Source organism: Mobula birostris, chromosome 1 (genome assembly GCF_030028105.1).
Source record: "Mobula birostris isolate sMobBir1 chromosome 1, sMobBir1.hap1, whole genome shotgun sequence".
Lineage (NCBI taxonomy): Eukaryota > Metazoa > Chordata > Chondrichthyes > Myliobatiformes > Myliobatidae > Mobula > Mobula birostris.
The window spans coordinates 205,161,504-205,182,746 of NC_092370.1; positions in this window are offsets into that span (position 1 = coordinate 205,161,504).

Here is a 21,243-nt window from a genome sequence, read left to right on the forward strand (position 1 = left end):
ATAAGTGTGACAGGTGTTTTACATAAGAGAATGGTGGGTGTCTGAAATGCACTGCAAGGGGTGGAAGTGGAGGCAAAATATGATAGGGGCATTTAAGGAGCTTTTAGACAGGCACATTGTCACAATGGGGTGCTAGGAACAGACCCAAATGCAAGACACAGACACTGAAGTACAAGGAACAGGACTTGACTAGGGTAGGGATGTGACAGGATTCAGGCAAGGAGCAAGGACAAGAACACAGGCTTGGGCTAGGGAAAGCAGGACCAGGACTAGGAACCATGGACTAGGAGACAAGGCTTAGACTCCGAGCCCAAGACTGGGCAAGGACCCAGAACCTGGGTCTTGCCTCAGTCTTGGACCCCCAGAACCAAGCAAGGACATGACATGGCTTCAGAACAGAACATGGTTGTGGTCTAGAGGCCCAAGCTTGGCAGGATCCTCAAGGCTAGGGTTCCTGGGTCTGGAGCTTGGTGGCGCAATCCTCAAGGCTAGGGTTCTTGGAGCTTGGCTACAGAATCTTTATCTTGAAATGCAGAAGCTAGTAACTCAGACACTAGAACTGAGAGGGATACTGGGAACTGAACATCAACAACAAGCCAGGACTTATCCTCATCTCCACACCAAAGTGGGACAGGTCTCTCCAGCAGGTAACAGCAGAACAGCTAAACTTACCCAACAGAGGCAAGGACAAGGACAACAGGTCCCCCCACAGGGCAATGGCAAAAAAGCCTGACTTACCCCACAGAGGCAAAGACAGGACAAGACAGGACACCACCCCCCAGGGTATTAGCAAAACAAGCCTGGCTTACCAGAGGCAAGGACAAGAGATAAACACCAAAGAACAACAGACAGTTCCATCTTTGCTCCAGGGTAGCTCCAAGTCTCAGTTCAGCCAGCTACCTCAGCTGGCTACAGAAACAGCTGGATCCCTACCTAGTTCAGAGTGGCTGGTAGCCACTCAGCTGACTCAGGAATCAACCAAATCCATACCACAAAGACTACTCCAACAAGTGGTAACAAGGCTCCATGAAACAGTGGTCCTCCAACCAGGCCTAGAGATCACAAATGGTTGCACTAGCCTTCCATCAGCAGATTATTCCAAGAGAGACTAACAAGCCAAACCAGCAGCCTATCCACAATCCCAAGGCTACTTATATTGCAAGCCCAAAGATGGGAATCAGGTGCCTATGATTAACTCAAGCAAAGGACAGCTGGAAGACCCGGAGTCCTGAGTTCACGGACTGGACTGTGAACCGGAATGCGGACTTCACGGACCGGACCATGACCCACACGGGTATGCAGATATGGACATTGTGTAGGGATTAGTTTAGGTAGGTTTCAGCACAACATTGTCGACCAAAGGGCTTGTTTCTCTGCTATGCTATTCTATAACATGGCCTATGTTCGAAGGAATACAGGATTAAAAATTACTTTGAAGTTGGCTATCCCTCTGGTTCTGAGCAACTCTAACCAGTAGACAGTGCTCCCAGCCTTCCAGAAAGGAAATGCATACCATGTGCTTATTTCTGAACTGGACAAGAGTCTGCTGAGCACCAAATCTGATACTTCCTCATTCCCTCGAGTCTGCAATTGAACTTCATGGTGGGAATGGAACTGTGCTGAGAAATTGCCTACTTCCCATTTTCAGCTGGAGACATTGTAATTGCTGAATCCCATTTGTTCTTTTAGGCATCAGTCAAAACTGGCAGAAGAGCCTTATGGCCTTTACAGGAGAATGGGTACAGTATTACTCCAGTGGCTAGAAAGTTGGGTGGGTGGGAGAACCCAGGATAGGGAATCCAAAGTGGGGTATAGAGCATCATTTCTACTCATGGTCTTTAAGAGTTAAATAACTTCTGGAAATAAACTTCCTTGATTTCTTCCTGCAAATTGGTGAGCTAGGCAGAGGAGTCACATCGGGTTCAAACTTAATTCAGGTCCCAGTGTTGCCAGGTCTACTTATCTAATAAATGTACCTGCAGGTCACAGGAGATTGCCCTTGTATGGTCAGAGGGAAAGATTAGATTGAAGCAGGGACACGCTTTGATACAATTTAAGGTGGGTCATAGGGCCCATATGTCTAAGATAAGTTAGCTTGTTTTTATGGTCATATAAATCCTGTCTGTGACAGATGTAATTCTGAGGTAGCTTCCTTGACATATATGTTCTGGTCTTGACCTCTTTTGGAAAAATATTGGAAAGACATTTTTGGTATTATTTCAGTAGTTTTGCATATTGATTTACAACCTCATCCTATTACTGCAATTTTTGGATTACCAATGATAGACTTTAGTCATTTATCCCCTTCAGCCTGGCGTTTGATTGCATTTGTTACATTAATAGCCAGAAGATCCATTTTATTTAAATGGAAGGATTCTAATGCCCCTAATACATTTCAATGGTTTTCCCAAACTTTAACATGCTTAAACTTGGAAAAAATTAGGAGTGGTACCACTGATCCTTCGGTTAAATTTGAAGAAACATGGAGGCCATTTGTTCAATATTTTCACATGATGGAAGCTGACCTTTTCTGAATCCTTTTTAATAACTTTTTGTTTGTGTATAGCGGAGCGGAGTTAATGGCAAATAATGATCTTAACCGATGAAATATGGCAGCCCAGTCTTTGTTTTGTTTTGTTTAATTTTAGTGTAGGGGGTAAAAACTTTTTTTTTTTGAATTTTTTTCATGTTCACTTATTAAGAGATTGGGAGGTTTAAATTAAATATGTTACTTGGAGTCTGTGTCTGTATACGTTAACCATTATTAATGTAATCCTGATCTCTTTGTATTATTATCATTGTTATGTTTATCAATTTGAAACTCAATAAAAAAGATTGAAAAAGATTGTAGCAGGGTAATTGATCTATAATTCTGAGGCTTGGGCTCACCTGGTTTATTGGTGTCTTTAAAAGAGGAGGAAACCAGTTTTCCTCACTTGATCTGGTCTATATGTGACTCCAGACCCATCTCTTGTAGTTGACTCTTGGTTGCAGAAATACCACTGTACTGAAGGAATAAAACTGGACTGACACTTGACATAAACCTTTGCATGGAATTCAGACATACTCAAGGAGCCTGTCATAATGTGCTAGATTCCTCCACCACAATGTGTGGTTAATCCAGTCGTACTGGTAGGACAGGCCCCTAGACCTAGCAGCACAGTGATATAAAGATAGAATGAAATGGTCCTTTGAGTACTCGACATTGTTACGCGGTATCAGATAAAACACGACAAGGAAATGTTTTCCGAATTACTGATCTCTGTCCTCCTTCAGCTGATGAGCCAGCACTCCTCTATGTTGAACAACACTTGGAAGAAGTACTAAAAATAGCAATGACACAGAAAGTACTTCAGTCTGCTTCACCAAGAGCAGCTTGGTATCACCATCACAGACAGAGCTTGGTGAGACCCAAAGAATACAGCTGATAGACAGGGTTTACAACAGGTTGTGAGTAGACCTACTTGGGAATAAACCTGCTTAACCTTGTTCTTACCAACCTACCAGTGGCAGGTACATCTCTTAATTGTACATTTCACATGGCTGGGATTGAGTGAAATGGTCATAAACCCTTAAGTCAACAACTCGCCCAGAGAATATGGGGAAGTGAAGGCCAAGGCGATCATTGATGTATTCTCAGCAACACAAGAGATTCTTCAAATGCTGGAAATCCAGAGCAGCACACGCAAAATTCTGGAGAAACTCAGTGGGTCAGGCAGTGTCCATGGAGAGGAACAAATAGTCGACATCTCAGGCTGAGACTCTTCATCAGGAGTGGAGAAGAAAAGGGAGGAGGCCAGAATAAGAAGGTGGGGGGAGAAGGGGAGGAGTACAAGCTGGTCGGTGATAGCTGTAACAGGTGAGAGGGAAGGTAGATGGGTGGTGGGGGGAGGAAATGAGAAGCTGAGAGGTGGTAGCTTTAAAAGGTAAAGCGCACCAGAAGAAGTTGACAGACAGGTGAGGAGAAGAGAATGGGTAGGAGGGGAGGCAAAATTGGAAAAGGGAGAAGGGAGAAGTGGGGGGAGGAGAAATGACCAGAAGTTAGAGAAATCAATGGTCATGCTGTCAGGTTGGAGGCTACCCAGACGGGAATGGAGGTATTGCTCCTCCAACCTGAGAGTGATATCATTGTGGCAGTAGAGGAGGCCATGGACTGACATGTCAAAATAAGAAAGGGAGGCTCCATATCAATCAGAGTGCTCTCCATTATATATCGGTAGAGTCTTTGTTGACATACAAATCTCCTCAAACTCCTAATGATGTATAGCCATATTCCTACACGTTTTCTGCATGAATCCAAACTTCCTCCATTAAAGATGTATATTGAAGCTGGTCTGTCAGCAAGATACCTGCCCTTGCAGGTCCATTTATGCCAAATTATGTTTCAGTGTCTGTAAATCTTGGTATTTGCCTGACTGGTGAGATACTCTGCAAACTAGGAATGCAGTAAGGGATAGACCTGTTTGTGTAAAACTGTCTGGATATTTCTTCATGCACTAATACGTTTTTAGCAAATGTGTAGGAGTGTGAAGTGAGACACTGCTCTGATAGCCAGCCTGCTACAATGAATGTATTGAAGCTTTTTGAAAATAACTATGTATTGGAGTTACTCATTTCCTTTTGACTTTGGCTTCGCTTCAATGCAAGTTTCATAACTTATGTCCATAATTATACAATTAATAATAACCTGTCTGTTACTTGCAAGTAATTGGTGGATGTCAGGACATTGGACAATGCAGTAATAATATTATGCTGGTAAAAAGTAAGTGTCAGCTGAATCCAAGATCCTGCTTACAGTTGAGGCCGGATTGTTTGAATGATTCTTCTAAAAAAACCAAGATCACAGAATTCCTGCCACCCAGCTGTACAGATGTGTGGGCTCCAGCTATGCAACAGAAGATCATAATTTGTTGGGCATCATGATGTTTTTTCTGAGGTAAATAACAAATTCTTTTGGAGTTTGGAAATCGTAGATACTGCTAGTCTTCATGGTCTGCAAGAGGGTAAAGAGGCCAACAGTTAGAGATAGCAGAGATCTGCAAGAGATCAGAGACATCTTTGGAGGGGCTGTTTCAAGAAATAAGGCAGAAGGAGTTCCATAGTGTACATGTAGTTGTAGGGCCCTGAGATGGATAGGGTGAAAGATTCACCCAGTAATCAGGTGACTGGAAAATGTTGGTGTTATGTTCCTGCAGCAATCCAAATTCACCCCTTCTACAAGAAGTTATGCACAGTTCCAGTCTTATCTAAAATGAGCCATAATGTCATGACGGCTGATCCATTTCCTGCCTAGAATACTGGGCAGATGATGGAAAACAGCTGGAGCAAGGGAGAAGTGAGCCAATTAAAGCTACATCTGGGCATGTGACAGGTGCCTGGAAAGACATTCCATGAAGATATTACATGGAGGGAGCTTAACAGAGGTGATGAATTATTCATTTTGTGGCTCTGCAGTAACACCTTATTGAAGAGAAGCTATAGCCATACCTAAAATGAACTGGTGCTAAATTCCAGATACCAAAGAGCTATTTTTCTCACCTCATCTGCTCTGTGGTAAACCTATAATGATGATAATAAAGTTAAATACAGGGGCTAGAAATAGTTTTACATTATTTTTAAGGTCACTATAGTGGTGCTTATGAAAGAAATGATGTCAGCTGGAGAGGTTTTACTTCAGAAAATAGGTGATAAGAAGAATGAAAGTAACACTAAAATGGAATTGAATTACTTTGATAACTGCTAAGGCATCAAATGTATTAAGATGATTTTCAATAAAACACTGTGGAATCTAAGTTGTGTGACCAAATGTCTAGCCCTTCAACTGTGGATCCAGATATAATGGTTGCACCATCAGTGACCTCTCTAAGCCTCTCCTTGCTCTCCCTTTCTCCTTTAGTATTGGATTAAAACCTCCTTCTTTGACTCAACTGTTATTGTTCAGTCTTGGTAGCTCCTCTCTTGAAGCATGGCAACTTTTATTTTTGTTTGGGAAGAACATAAGGCAAAAAAGCAGTGGACCATTTAACACCTCCATTCAGCTTTGTCACCATAAGTATTATTACCCTGTGAAGCCCGTTTTCCTTAACACTGTTAATATCCAAAGGACCACTGGTCACTGCATGTAATATAACAAAATGGGAGTCTCCACAGCTTTCAAAATTTCAGAGCACCCCCCCCCCCACCCCCGATGAAGAAATCTCATTTCAGTGAGAATGGCTGACTGTCCCCTTATTTTGAAACTGATGCCCAGTGAAACTTTTTGTTTAGTTCCTTAAAAATTTTGTATGTGTTAGTGAAATCACTTGGTCTACTGAATTACAAGGTGCATAGTCTATTTAACTTCCCTTTGTTACACAACTTCTGTTGCAATTGATCTTTCCAGAGGTGGAGAGCCAAAATTCCTACACAGTATTCTAGCTGCTGCCTCACTTGTAAGACATTTTACATGAACGCACAGAGTATGTAGAGATATAGCGTCTGTGCAGGCAGAAGCGTTTAGTTTCATTAGGCATCATGAGCTTAATTTACTTGGTATATCCGTTTGGGGTGAAGGGTCTGTTCCTGTGCTGTGTGGCTCAATGTTCCAATTTTATGTGCATTCTTATATTCATATCTTCAGGCAATTTAAAGTAGAATACAACTCTAATTGCCTGCTTTGCTGCATGTTAAATTGCACTAATTGATGTACGAGGACACCCAAGACCCCCAGAACACCATTTCTCACCACTCAATCTTACATCATTTAAGAATACTATTCTTCTTAAGTTCTATTATTTTTCCTGCAAAAGTGGACAACTTAACAGCTTTCATTATTGTGTACTTTCTGCACAGAATCTTCATCGTTAACTCCTGCCAAGCGCCTTGGAATATTTTCCTGTACTAGACATATGGTATATATAGAGATTGTTGGCATTCTGCTAGAATTCTATAAGGCAGTTCTGTATCTAATTATCTCAGGAAAAATATAATTACCGACCATAGGGAGCTTCAGTTTAATCTAGTAGTAACATGTAGGCCATCATTCAAATTAATCTGGAAGTTTTTCAGTTATTTTATCATGCAAAAAGATAGGCAGCAGGGGTAAAGAATTTATTTTATGCCGATCTTCTGCATTTTTAGATGAGTAGGCAGATTTCAGACATTAATTTATTGGCAACACCCCATAAAGAAGATTTTGACAGTTGTTCTTCCCAGAATTCTTTGGAGAATTAAAATAAAAAATGTATCCATGATTGTAAACTAAAGAGAGGGCATATAACAGAGCAAAAATTAATGGGAGGTTAGAAGATTGGGAAGCTTTTAAAAGCCAGCAGAAGGCAACTTCATGAAGAAAGTACAGATGGAGTATGAAAGTAAGTATGAAAGTTAAAGAGGATATCAAAAGTTTTTTCAGATACATAAAGTATAAATGAGAGGTGAAAGTGGTCATTGAACCATTGGAAAACGATTCTGGAGAGATAGTAATCGGGGATAATGAAATAGCAGACAACTGAATGAGTATTTTGCATCAGTTTTCACTGTGGAAGGCACTAGCAGTTTGGTGGAAGTTCCATCTGTCAATGGTCATGATGTGTGTGAAGTTCCCATTACTAGAGAGAAAGTACTTGGGAAACTGAAAGATCTGAAGGTAGATACATCACCTGGACCAGATGGTGTACACCGTAGGGGTCTGAAGGAGGTGGCTGAAGAGATTGTCCAGGCATTAGTAATGATCTTTCTAGAATCACTAGATTCAGGAATGGTTCTGGAAGACTGGAAAATTGCAAATGCCACTCCACTCTTCAAGAAGGGAGCGAGGCAGAAGAAAGGAAACTATAGGTCAGTTAGTCTGACCTCAGTAGTTGGGAAGATTTTGGAATCGATTATTAAAGATGAGGTCTCAGGGTACTTGAAGGTATGTGATAAAATAGACTATAGTCAGCATGGTTTCCTCGAGGGCAAATCTTGCCCGACAAATCTGTTGGAATTTTTTTGAAGAAATAACAAGCAGGATAGACAAAGGAGAACTGGTTGATGTTGTGTACTTGGATTTTCAGAAGGCCTTTGACAAGGTACCACACATGAGGCTACTTTACAAGCTACGAGCACGTGTTGTTACAGGAAAGATTCTGGCATGGATAAGCCAGTGGCCGATTGGCAGGAGGCAAAGAGTAGGAATGAAGGGAGCCTTTTCTGGTTAGCTGCTGGTGACTAGTGATGTTCCACAGGGGTCTGTGGTGTGACTGATTCTTTTTATGTTTTTTGTTAGTGATTTGGATGATGGAATTGATGGCTTTGTTGCAAAGTTTGGAGACATTACGAAGATAGGTGGAGGGGCAAGTATTTTTGTGGCATTAGGGAGGATACAGAAGGACTTAGATTAGGAGAATGGACAAAGAAATAGTCAATGGAATACAGTGTTGGGAAGTGTATGGTCAAACTCTTTGGTAGAAGAAATGAAAGGGTTGACTATTTTCTAAATTGAGAGAAAATACAAAAAAACTGAGGCACAAAGAGACTTGGGAATTCTTGTGCTGAATTCCCTAAAGGTTAATTTCTAGGTTGAGTCTGTGGTGAGGAAGGCAAATATGATGTTAGCATTCATTTCAAGAGGCCAAGAACATAAAAGCAAGGATGTAATGTTGGAGGTCATTAAACTCCCTGTTGCTGCAGATGATTATTGCCCAGTACTTTAATGGCACAAATATTACTTATCAGTTGATTACATAAATTATTATTTATCAGTTGATTACATAATGCTAAAATACGAGAGCATTGCCATTAGGTTGGTGTACTTTGCATCATGAGTAACTATAGGCGGCAAAGTATTAATAAGTAATGGGACATGAGAGAGACTGCAGATGTTGAACATCTGTGGCAATAGACATAATGATGGAGGAACTCAGTGGGAGTGGCAGCGTCTCTGGAGGAAAATGGACAGTTGATGTTTCAGGTTCAGACCCTTCATCAGTCACAATAAAGAACCTTGACTTGAACATCAAATATCCATCTTCCTCCATAGATGCTGCCTGATCCGCTGAGTTCTTCCAGAATTTGTGTTTTGCAAATAAATATGAGGCAGACAGAACCTTTAACAACAGTGGACACATGGGCTTCAAAAACCCTAAAATCAGTAATTAAATCTTGATTAGCAAAATCTCATCATACAAGTGGCAAAAATATTGTTTTGCTAATATTCAATGTTATTCTAGTTAGTGGGAGAAGAATATTATCCTTGTATTTTACTCTCCTTTTATTTAGTTTTCTTTTCATATTCTGCATTGCAAATATTACAAATGCAGGTAGATGTGATTAGTAATACCAATGTTTGTGTTGTCATTAGATGTAATTGGCTTTGTTATCTGGGTGTATGTGTTTACATAGGAAGCATGATAACAGGTTATATGGATGATGAAAACCTTAGGATTTTCATTCTCACTCTAACTTGTAATGAATGCTATTTAAAAAAAAACCCTAAATTAAATAAAATGTTACCTTTATTTTAAAATATTCCTGTGTTATCCACAAATTTATACTTCTACTCAGTGAAGCTAATGAAACATTATAAAACTGCACCATGTCTGAAGTTGACAATTCAAGTAAAAGCCAAAAAAATTCTGAAAATTTGTAAACATAAAACAAAAGCCATTCAGAAGATGAATGATGCTTATTTTGATGTATTAATGGGCCACAGCATGGTGGGCTAAGGAATGTCTTATTTGAAAGGCAGCAAGATTAAACAGTGCATGAAGCCCGAGGCTGTGGAATAGGCCTTATGCTTTGAAAAGCTCTTATATGATGCTGGCATGAAGGAATGTTTATACTTGGATCTTGCATGTGTGTTATGGGTTGATTCCTGGGTGAAGGAAGGCCAGTCATTGATTGAGTGAACTAGGTTCTAGATTGATTGTGATTTAGTCAGCTGTGGAGGAGATCACTATTTACTTGTTTGGGATTGTAATAAGGAATTGAACTGGGAGGTTAGTAAAGGGCTCAGGGCAAGGGTCAGTCTTGGAATTCAGTCGGGGATTGAGTAGTCAGACTATGAGATTGGTAATATGGTTTGGGTAAAGGTTGGGCTGGAAGCTCAATAGAAGGCTTATGTGGGCTAGGACTGGCTCCCATTAGGGAAGTCTGTGCCTTTGTTGGGCTGGGAGGTTGACTGGGGATGATTAGGGTAAGGGTCATCTGGAAGTTTGTGGGAAAATCTGATGAAGGTCAATATGGGACATTGGTATTGGATTGGGAGGTCAGTAGGGGAGTTGTTGCAAGGGTCAAACTGGATAGTTGTGGCTTTCTTTATTCACTTTTCGTATCTGGATGTACTTGATAAGGCAGCATCTTTTGCACATCCCAAAATGCTCATCAAGGAGGTGGTGGTGACTGGCCATTGCATTTGCTACAGAAGGTTCTCTGATTTAAACCCAGTGACAATGGAGAACTGATGACGTATTTCCTCAGAGGGACAGTGTGTGGTGTGGTTGGAAATCTGTGGGCAGTGATGTTTTGATGCATCTGCTGCCTTTGTCCTCATGGAGGAAGCCAGGGGCTTGAGAGGAGTGGTTGAAGTAACATAGACAAGGAACCACAGTGCTAGAATGGTGACAAGGTTTGGTTTGGTTTGGTTTATTACTGTCACATGTACCAAGTTACAGTGAAACATTTGACTTGCAAACTGTTGCAGAAATCAAATCATTACATGATACATTGAGCTAGAGTAAGGTAAATCAATGACAATGACAATGAAGTGTAAGAGCTGCTGAAAAAATGTGGTGCAGGTAAACACTAAAGTGCAAGATGATAACAAGGTAGGTTGTGAGAGCAAAGATCATCTTACCATACAAGAGGTCTGTTAAGAGTCCGATAACAGTGGGAAAGAAGCTGTCCTTGAGTCTGGTACTTCCAGGCTTTTGTATCTTCTGTCTGTTGGGAGAGAGGAGAAGAGAAAATGTCCAAGGAGGGTGGGCACTTTACAGAGGCAGCGTGGAGTACAGACAAAGCTGAGGCTGGTTCCTGTGGTGCGCTGATCTGTGTCCCCAACTCTCTCTAGTTGCTTGTGGTCATGTGCAGAGCAGTTGCCATACCAACCTGTTATGCATCCAGAGAGAATGCTTTCTATGGGGCATTGCTAAAAATTGGTAAATGTTGATGGGGACATGACAAATTTCTTTAGCCTCCCGAGAAAGTAGAGGCATTGATGAACTTTCTTGGCCAGGACAAGCCAATCAGGTGATGTTCACACCTAGGAACATGATGTTTTTGATCCTCTCAACCTCAACAACCTTGATGTAGACAGGAGCATGTGCACCACCTCCCTTTCTGAAGTCAATGGCTAACTTTTATTTTATTTTGAGATACAGCATGGAATAAGCCCTAATTCTTTTGGTTTGCCGATGCTAAGGGAAGGGTTGTTATCATGACACCATGTCACAAAGCTCTTTAACTCCTTCCTGTACTATGACTTGTCATTATTTGAGATACTGTCCAGTATAGTGGTGTCATCTACAGACTCCATTTGCTGGAGTTAGGGCAGAATCTGGCTGCACAGCCATGAGGTACAGGGAGTGGGGTAAGGGCTGAGGATGCAAACTTGTGGAGCACTAGTGTTTATAATAAATGTGTCGGACCTGAAGAGGATGAAAGGAGCATGATATAGTACAGGTATTGATTCCTCCCGTGATTTGATAGGAAGCCAGGTTCTTGCCTTCCCTTCCATCTCCTTAAGGCATTTACTTGTGCAAAGAAATTCCCTTCCGGGTCAGACCTGACCTAACAATTGTACTTCTGCTGCAAGTTATGTGGTGAGTAATGGCACATTTATGAGAGGTTCTCTTCGCCTTTGGTCTTTGCTGTAGTTGAGGGCAAGAAAAATCTAGAGAATGGTGAAAAGGAACAATTCATGAAGAAATGGGTGGCAGTTCATGTTAACCAAGCTGAACACAACTCCAAAAGCTGATGTCCCTGATGTTACATTTCATCAATCTCACCAGGACCAGTCCATGTTCCTCCTCTCAAGATCTGAATTGCTTGCTTTCTGTCTGTGAGGGCATTAATGCGTTGATCCTCCCTGTCCCTACCACAGCTCAAGTCCTCTGCCTCTTCTTAGAGATCTACATTGGTAGAAATGGTATTTTTTTTTTGTTGTAGTGAAATGCTGTTTACCCACGAGCGCCCTCCTTATCTTGTTTCTCTTTCCTAGAGGTCGAAGAAACAAGTGAGCTTGTCTTAAGAGGCATGTACAAGGCATGGTTAGTCAGTTTGTAGATGATACTAAAACAGGTGGTGTGGTAAATAGTGTAGAAGGCTATGAAAAATATAGGAGGATTTTGGTCAGTGAGCTATTTTGAGCAAGGATTGGCAAATAGTTTTCATTCCAGATAAAAATGAGGTATTGCATTTTAAACAGACTTGGGCAGTAAATGGCAGGGCCCTCGAGAGTTTTATGGAACAGATGGACCTTCCTGAATATGTTGACCATAAGACATAGGAGCAGAATTAGGACATCCCGCAAATTGCGTCTACACCACCATTCATTTTCCCTCTCAACCCCATTAGTCAGAAGCCTCAAGACACTCCCTGTTACAGGTCTTCATTTATTCAGTAAGATTGTGGGGAAAGTGGGTTATTTGTTAAAACTGATTTGCAAGGATATTAGGTATCAGTGCAATCGTGCATAATGCTTCTTCTTTTCACTGCTTGCTGTTCCACTATGAATTCCTCAGCTCAGCTTAATGTCTTCTCTATGATTCGTAACAATACCTGAGACAGGCTTTGCTCAAGTTTACCTTTATATAATGCATTATTAGAATATACCTCTATTTTGTTTTAAAATTGTTCTGCACACTTTATGTGTAGTCAATGCCAGATAATGTTCTAACTTTAAACATTCTAATAAATTCCTTTGCTTTCTGTTTGAGCTCATTACACAGAGTAAGGTTTCTGTCTATTTCTTAAACAACTAAAATACATTGGGGATAGGGGGACAGTTCTATATTCAAATCATAATCATCAAGCAACCTGACATTCAGGGGTTCCCAACCTGGGGTTCATGGACCCTTTGGTTGACGTTAGGGGTCCATGGCATGAAAAAGATTGGGGACCCCTGCTAGAATCTTGAGAGTTGGACATAATTTTGGTATGTTAAAAGCTCAGTGAATATAAAATCCAGTCTGTAAAACCTGTGTTGACATACAACTTAGTCATACCCATATATCTCCTATAATTGATTATTGGACAGCAGCCAATGTTCAAATTAAACCTAGCAATACTGATCAGGAAAAGACTAGTTAAGTCTTTTGCTGGCTGAGGGAGAAATATTGGTGAGGATATCAGAAGGAATCTAGGTCAGGGTACTAAGCGAATCTATGACTCTTTTTTTGAATGGTGTCAAGGGGCCTTTAAACTTCACAAAAACAGGCACGCAAGGCCTTTTTTTTAATACTTAGCAAACGAACATGTCTGATAATGCCTAGCGTTCAGAAGAGTTTCACTGACTGCTACGAACTAAATTGCGCTCATACTCACTAAGCAAGTTCTACAGAGGAAAAATATATATTTTATTTAAAAATTGAAAACACATTCTTTCTCAAAATGTTTCTTTTTCTTCTGAAATGCGTGTTTTTATTGGCATGAGTTCTATACATAGCCACAGCGTTTTTGTACAACATCCAATGGACCATATTTCCTTTGCAAAACACCATGTGTTGGCAGGCTACTTGCAGCAAATTTATCCAAAAAAAAAACGAACTAGGTGAACAAGTTTCAAAGCAACACACACAAGATGCTGGAAGGACTCAGGGGGCCAGACAGCATCTATGGAAAAGAGTAAATAGTTGATGTTTCGGGCAGAGACCCTTCGCTGAAAGCAGCATCACATGTAGATAGGGTGATGAAAAAGGTGTATAGTATGCTGGCCTTCATCAGTCAGGGCATTTGAGTACTGGAATTAGGACCTTATACTGCAGTTACATGATATGTTGGTGGTGCTGCATTTAGAGTATTGTACCGAAAAGATTTACCAGGATGTTGCCTGGACTTGGGTCCTAAGTTACAAGGAGAGGTTGTGAAGACCAGATCTTCATTCCCTGGAAAATAGTAGAATGAGGGAAGATATGATAGAGGTATATAAACCTATATGGAGCATAGACAGGGTGAAAGCACACAGCCTTTTTTTCCAGGGAATGGATGCTGAAAACAAGAGGGCATCAGTTGAAGATCAGAGGTGAATTATGTCATATATTCAGCAGGGCAGCTTCCTGAGGGAAAGGGTAGTACATATTTGGAATGAGCTGTTGGAAATAATGGTTGAACAATATTTAAAAGCTGTACAGTAAATACATAGATTGGAGAAGTTTAGAGGGTTATGGGCCAAACACAGGCAGATAGGAATTGCTCACTGGCCAACACTGTCAGCACGATGATTTATTATCAATGATGTATGACATGAAATTTGTTACTTTGTGACAGAATAATACAAAGAGATAAAAAGCTATTAGCTATAAAACTAAATGAACAGTGGAAATGAAAGGAATAATGATTCATGGTCTGTACAAAAATCTGATGAAGGCAGAGAAGCTGTTTGTGAATCACTGAGTGTGGGTCTTCATGCTCCCTAGCCTTCTGGATGGGAATAATGAGAAGAGGGCAGGTCCCAGATGGTAAGGGTCCATAATTATGGATGCCATCTTCTTGATGCAACTTTTCAAGATGTTCTTGATGGTGGGGAGGGTTGTATCTGTGATGCAGCTGGCTGGCTCTACAAGCCCCTGTAGCCTCTTGTGATCCAGTGTGTTGGAATCTCTATAGAGTGTGATGCAACCAGTCATAATGCTCACCACCATGTATTTACCATGAGACCATAGGTTGATGATGCTTGCTTTTTTTTGCCACTGGGGGGAGGGGGGATTGTTGCTTGCTGCCGCTTACACGTGAGGATGGGGGGGAGCTTAGTTTGGGGTTCTCACGTTTAAGTGTCGTTCATTCTTTGGGTACTTTGGGTGTTTTGTGAATGTTTGCAAAGAAAAAGCATTTCAGGATGTACATGGTATACATTTCTCCGACTTTAAATTGGACCTTTGGACCTTTGAACCTTTGATGTAGGAGCAGAAGTAGGCCATTCGGTCTGTCAAGTCTGCTATGCCATTCAATCATGAGCTGATCCAATTCTTTCAGTCATCTTCACTCCCCTACCTTTTCCCCATACTTTTTGATGCCCTGGCTAATCATTTATAGAAATCTGGGTGGCACATTAGCGAGGTGATTAGCATAACGCTTTACAACACCAGCAATTAGGGTTTAATTCCTGTCACTGACAGGAATGAACCAGAGCCACGGACATGCCTTCTTCATAATTGCATCAATGTGTTGGGTCCAGGACAGATCCACTGAGATGTTGAGATCCAGGAATTTACCTTTTTTAAATCCTTTCCAATGCTGACCCCTCACTGAGGACTGGTGTGTGTTCTCTTGACTTCTCCTCCCTGAAGTCCACAATCAGTTCCTTGGATCTGCTGCTGCTGAGTGCGAGGTTGTCATTGTGACGCCACTCAACCACCCAAGCTACCTCAATTCTCTACACCTACTCGATGTCATCTGAGATTTTACCAACAACAGTGGTGTCATCTGCAAATTTATAGATTGTACTCGAGCTGTGCCCAGCCACACAGTCAGGAGTGTGGAGAGCACAGCAGTGGGCTAAGCACACACCCTTGAGGTGTACTTGTGTTGATGTCAGCAAGGAGAAGGTGTTATCACTAAACTGTACTAACTGTAGTCTTCCAATTAGCAAGTTCAGAATCTGGTTGCAGAGGGAGTAGCCATAAAATAATTCAGTACTCGTCATGAAATACAAAAACTTCCTCCAGTGCAGTATTCATTCTATATTTCTGAAATGAACATCAAAAATATTGGCAACAAACATAAAATGCTGGAGGAACTCAGCAAGCCAGGCAGCGTCTATGGAAAAGAGTAAACAATTGATATTTTGGGTTGATACCCTTCATCAGAGTTGGAGAAAAAAAATGGGAAGTCCGAATGTGGGGGGAGGGGAGGAAGAAATACAAGGTAGCAGTTGACAGGTGAGACCGGGAGAGGGGGAGGGGTAAAGATGGCTCCTACCTCCAAGCATGTCTTTCCCTCAACAGCATCTCTTCCATTTTGTGCACATCTGCCCTCCTGCCACCACACCAGGGACAGGGTTCCTCTTGTCCTCACCTACCACCCCACTAGCTTCCTCATCTAGCACATAATTCACCATAATTACCACCAACTCCAACGGGATCCCACCACAAAGCACATCATTCCCTCATCCTCACTTTTTGCTTTCCACAGAGATCACTCCCTAAGCAACTCCTTTTTCCACTTGTCCCTCCCCATTATCTTCATCCTGGCACTTTTCCTTGCAAGCAGAACAAATGCCACACCTGCCCCTACACCTCCTCCCTCACTGCCATTCAGGGACCCAAACAGTCCTTCTAGATGAGGCGACACTTCACCTGTGAGTCTGTTGGGGTCATATACTGTGTCCGGTGCTCCCGGTGTGGCCTCCTGTATGTCGGTGAGACTGGGAGACCACTTCACTGAGCACCTACTCTCTGTCTGCCAGAAAATGCGGGATCTCCCAGTGGCCACCCATTTTAATTCCACTGCCCATTCCCACCCTGACATTCCCACCACGGCCTCCTCTACTGCCATAATGAAGCCACACTCAGGTTGGAGGAGCAACACCTTATATTCCATCTGGGTAGCCTCCAAACTGATCGCATGAGCATCGATTTCTCAAACTACTGGTAACGGCAACCATCTCCCTCCCAACTCCCCCACCACCACCATTCTTTTTTCTCCAGTTCCAATGAAGAGTCTCAGCCTGAAAGAATGAGTGTACTCTTTTCCATAGATGCTGCCTGGCCTGCTGAGTTCCTCCAGCAGTTTGTGTGTGTTGATTGGATTTCCAGCATCTGCTGATTTTCTCTTGTTTATCAAAAATATTGTCAGAGTGCTCACTGTAGGTGAACAGCCCACCAGTGAAATGCAAACGAGGCCCAAGTGTCAAAATGGGCTGGACCTAATGGTCACATGATCAGGTAGATGGAATGAATTCATCAGCCATTGGTCACCTCTGCATTGATCTCTGGGAAAACTATTGAATATGTATGAGATGATATCATAAGGTAAAGGTCAATGAGTACAAAAGTGGGCATCAATAATATTTCAATTTTTATCATTAAGTTCATTATCAGAATTTGCATGGTCAATATTAAATATGTTATTGCGTATTCACCTCATACATTTATTTTTAAAGTTTTATAGTAGCTGTACAAGTGTGGTGCTGTTGTCGTGAACTTAATGTAAATGTGATTGATCAGAAACACTGCAACACATGAAAAATGTACTGGAATTGTAAACAAGATTAGTAATTCCCTTCATTCACAATGTTACTAATAGAATGCACCATTCAAATGAGCATTCACTTAGTTTTAATATAAGATCATAATTTTTTATTCCTGCAGTGATAAATAGCTATTCAGGTTGAGCGGGCAATGAAATCCCCATGAGTAAATAAGTTATAAATTTGCAAGCTCTTAGTCCTTGAGTATCCCCTTAGAGCATTATGCATTTGAAGCTCACTCTAATGTTGGATATGTATCAGATGTAATGCAAATTGACTCAAAATAAAATGGAATAGGCATGCAATTGCTTTGGTGATATGAGTGAGTGTGCAACATACTTCTGCCCCAGATCGTAAGGAAAGACCCACTTTCCTACATTTACAGTCAAAAAGTAAATTATAAATTAATATAAAGGGTGACTTTCTTTGTGAATGTCTGTGCATAAAATACTATGTTGAAGCTTAAGATGGTAAAGCATAGTTTAGATTAGATTAGAATTGCCTGAAGTGCTACCTTAGCTCTGAATTGAATTGTGTGCACGGTAGTATGTCTTTTTTTTGAAACTAGGTTTCATGCTGAAGTTGGACTGCAGGCTGGGGTTCAGGTGGAAAATGGAGTGTGGTCTATCATCTAGTACTGCTACTTGATGGCGTGGGGCAGTGTAATGCAACTTATGGAGAGCCTGTAAGCAGCAGAAAATTGCAGAAACCATCTTTGATGGCTAAACCCACTTTGCTTTAGGAATGCATCACTTTAACAGCATTTCCCTAGCCTAACATTTCTATTTTATAGGTTTACTTAAAAAAGGCAATAAATGTTGGTGACATTTAAAAAAAAATCCTTCTGTGGGATCCAGGCTTTGCTGGTCCGGTCGGTATTTATTGCCCATCCTTAATTGCATAGCTTTATAGAACCATAAAGAACTACAACACAGAAACAGACCCTTTTGTCCATCTAGTCTGTGCCAGCCTGATCTTCTGACTAGACTCATCTTCCTGCACCCAGACCATAACCACTCATTCTCTTAAATGTTACAATTGAACTTGCTTCTACCACTTCTGCTGGCAGCTCATTCCAAACTCACACCATCTTCGGAATGAAGAAGTTCACCCTCATGTTACACATAAATATTTTACCTTTCACCTTAAACCTATGACCTCTAGTTCTAGTCTTATCCAACATGAAGAGACAAAGCTTGCATGCATTCATCCCATGTATACCCATCATAATTTTGTACATCTCTGTAAGGTCTCCCCTCATTCTCCTGCAATCCAGGGAATAAAGTCAAGTTAAAGTTCAAGTTTGTTGTCATCTGTCAAATGAAACAATGCTCTTCTGAACCACAGTACACCCACAGTACATACAGTATATCACACAGAGCATGCAAAACAAAATGTTGCCACAAATAAGTTAATAAAATATAATTCAAAATGCACATGAAGTGCACAGTGTAGGTAAACAGTAAACCACACTGTGAAAAGCTCAATGTCCTGCTGGTGCAATGAGATCTTGGTGATGCAGGCTCTCACAGTCTGGGGGAAGAAGCTGTTACCTAGTCTGGCAGTTCCAGTCCTGATGCTCCTGTACCTCCTTCCTTGTGGTACTAGTTCAAACTTGTTCAACATTTCCCTATAACTCAGGTCCTCAAGTCCCACCTACATCCTTGTGAGTTTTTTCAGTACTCTTTCAAACTTATTGATCTCTTTCCTGTAGGTAGGCAACCAGAACTGTACTCAATACTCTAAATTTGGCCTCACCAATATCTTATACGGTATCAAAATAACATACCAGTTTCTGTACTCAATGCTCTGGTTTAAGGCCAATGTGCCAAAAATTCTCTTTACCATCTGGTGATGCCATTTTTGAGAAATTATTGATTTAAATTCCCAGGTCCCTTTGTTCTCTGTGTAAGTCCTACCCAAAGAGTACCATTTTTCAGGATGAGGCCTTTCATTTCAGAATTAAGTAGGTGTACTCCTACTTCAAAGAAAGGGGCTTCCCTTCCTCCACCATCGACGCTGCCTCACCCGCATTTCTTTCATTTCACACACGTCTGTGTCATAGTCCGGTCCGTGAAATCTGTATTCCGGTTCACGGTCCGGTCCATCGACCCTTGATCCAGGTTTTCCTGCCTACCCTGTTTCTGTTCCTGTTAAGCACTAATTAAGGCAGCTGATGCCTGTTGGGGCTGGCTGCATAAATACCTCCAGAGAGCAGGCTGTGGCTGCTGGATTGTTCTGCTCCTTGCTCCTTGCTCCTTGCTCCTTGCTCCTTGCTCCTTGCTCCTTGCTCCTTGCTCCTTGCTCCTTGCTCCTTGCTCCTTGCTCCTTGCTCCTTGCTCCTTGCTCCTTGCTCCTTGCTCCTCCTCCTTCTGTTTCCTTGCCTGAAGCCCTGCCTTGTCTTGCCGGTAACTCTTGCCTCACCTGTAGTTCTTGTACTGCCTCGTCTTGCCTGCAGCCTTGTCCTGGAGCCACCCTGTACCTAGCTCCCTTGCCTCCGCCCAGGTAAGCCAGGCCGTCTTGCCGTTACCTGCGGTTGGTTCTGTCCTTTCCTGTCCCTTGTCTCTAATGGGTGGTGAGTTGTGCCCTGCCCAGGAGGAGCCTCGCCTTGCCTCGCGCCTCCTGCCTCCAGCCACGCGCCTAGCCTCTTGCCAAGCCTCTAGCCTCAAGCTTGAAGATCCCAGCCTTGTCTGGCCTGCCTGCCAAGCCTCATCCTTGCCTAATTCTGGGGTCTGAGCCAGTGGCAAGACCCAGGTACTGGGTCCTTGTCTAGTCTCTGGCTCGGAGTCCAAGCCCGGGCTCCTAGCTCTCTTGTCCAGTCCTGTTCCAGGTTCCTGGTTTTCCTGTCCATGTCCTTGCCATCGCCCTGTATCCCAGTCCTGTCCTAGTACTTCAGTGTCTGTGTCTTGTCTGTCCAGCCACCACCTTATGACAGTCTGCCACACCAGGGATAGGGTTCCTCTTGTCCTCATCTACTACCCCACTAGCCTTTGCATCCAGCACATAATTGTCCATAATTTCCACCAACTCCAACGGGATCCCACCACTGAGTGTTAGAGTGAGTTTTTGGGTAGATGATTCATTTACACTTAAATGACTTTGGCCACCAGTCCTCTGCCCTTTGACAAAGTACTGTGGATTGAGTTCATAACAATGCATTTCCTAAAAGCTGTGAACCCAGTTCATTTGTAACAATGCTGTTCCTAAAAGCTGTGAATACAGAAATACTAGCCCAGATGCTGGTGGTGCCTCTGGGATGGAAGTGTGAAGTTCACAGGTAGTTTCGAAGACAGCTTTATCTATACTTTGTAAATATGATTTGTCCACTATGTTAGCACATAAGATACCAAATAAATGTATTGTGGATTTAACTTGCATTCCCAAAGGCTGTGAATACCAGCCCAGACATGCTGGCGTTGGAAGGAATGGATGAAGTCAGAAAGTGTGATGGTTTGCATGTAGCTTCAAAAGAAAGCATCGTCTATACTTTGTAAATATAGATTGCCCTTTGTGTTTAGCAAATAAATATCGAGCCCACATTGGGCTAGCAGACCTTTTCCACCAAAAAGGTCTCGATGCCTGCTGTACCTTCTTTGTTGAATAAAGAAGCTGCTTTGTATCTACCAGCAACACTCTCTCTGGGTGATTTCACTCACGCCATAACACTAAGCACATCTTTCCCTCACCCCCTCTTTTTGCTTCCCGCAGGGATCACTCCCTAAGCGACTTCCTTGTCCACTCGTCCCTCCCCATTATCTCCCTCCTGGCACTTTTCCTTGCAAGCAGAACAAGTGCCACACCTGCCCCTACACCTCCTTCCTCACTACCATTCAGGGGCCCAAACAGTCCTTCCAGATGAGGCGACACTTCACCTGTGA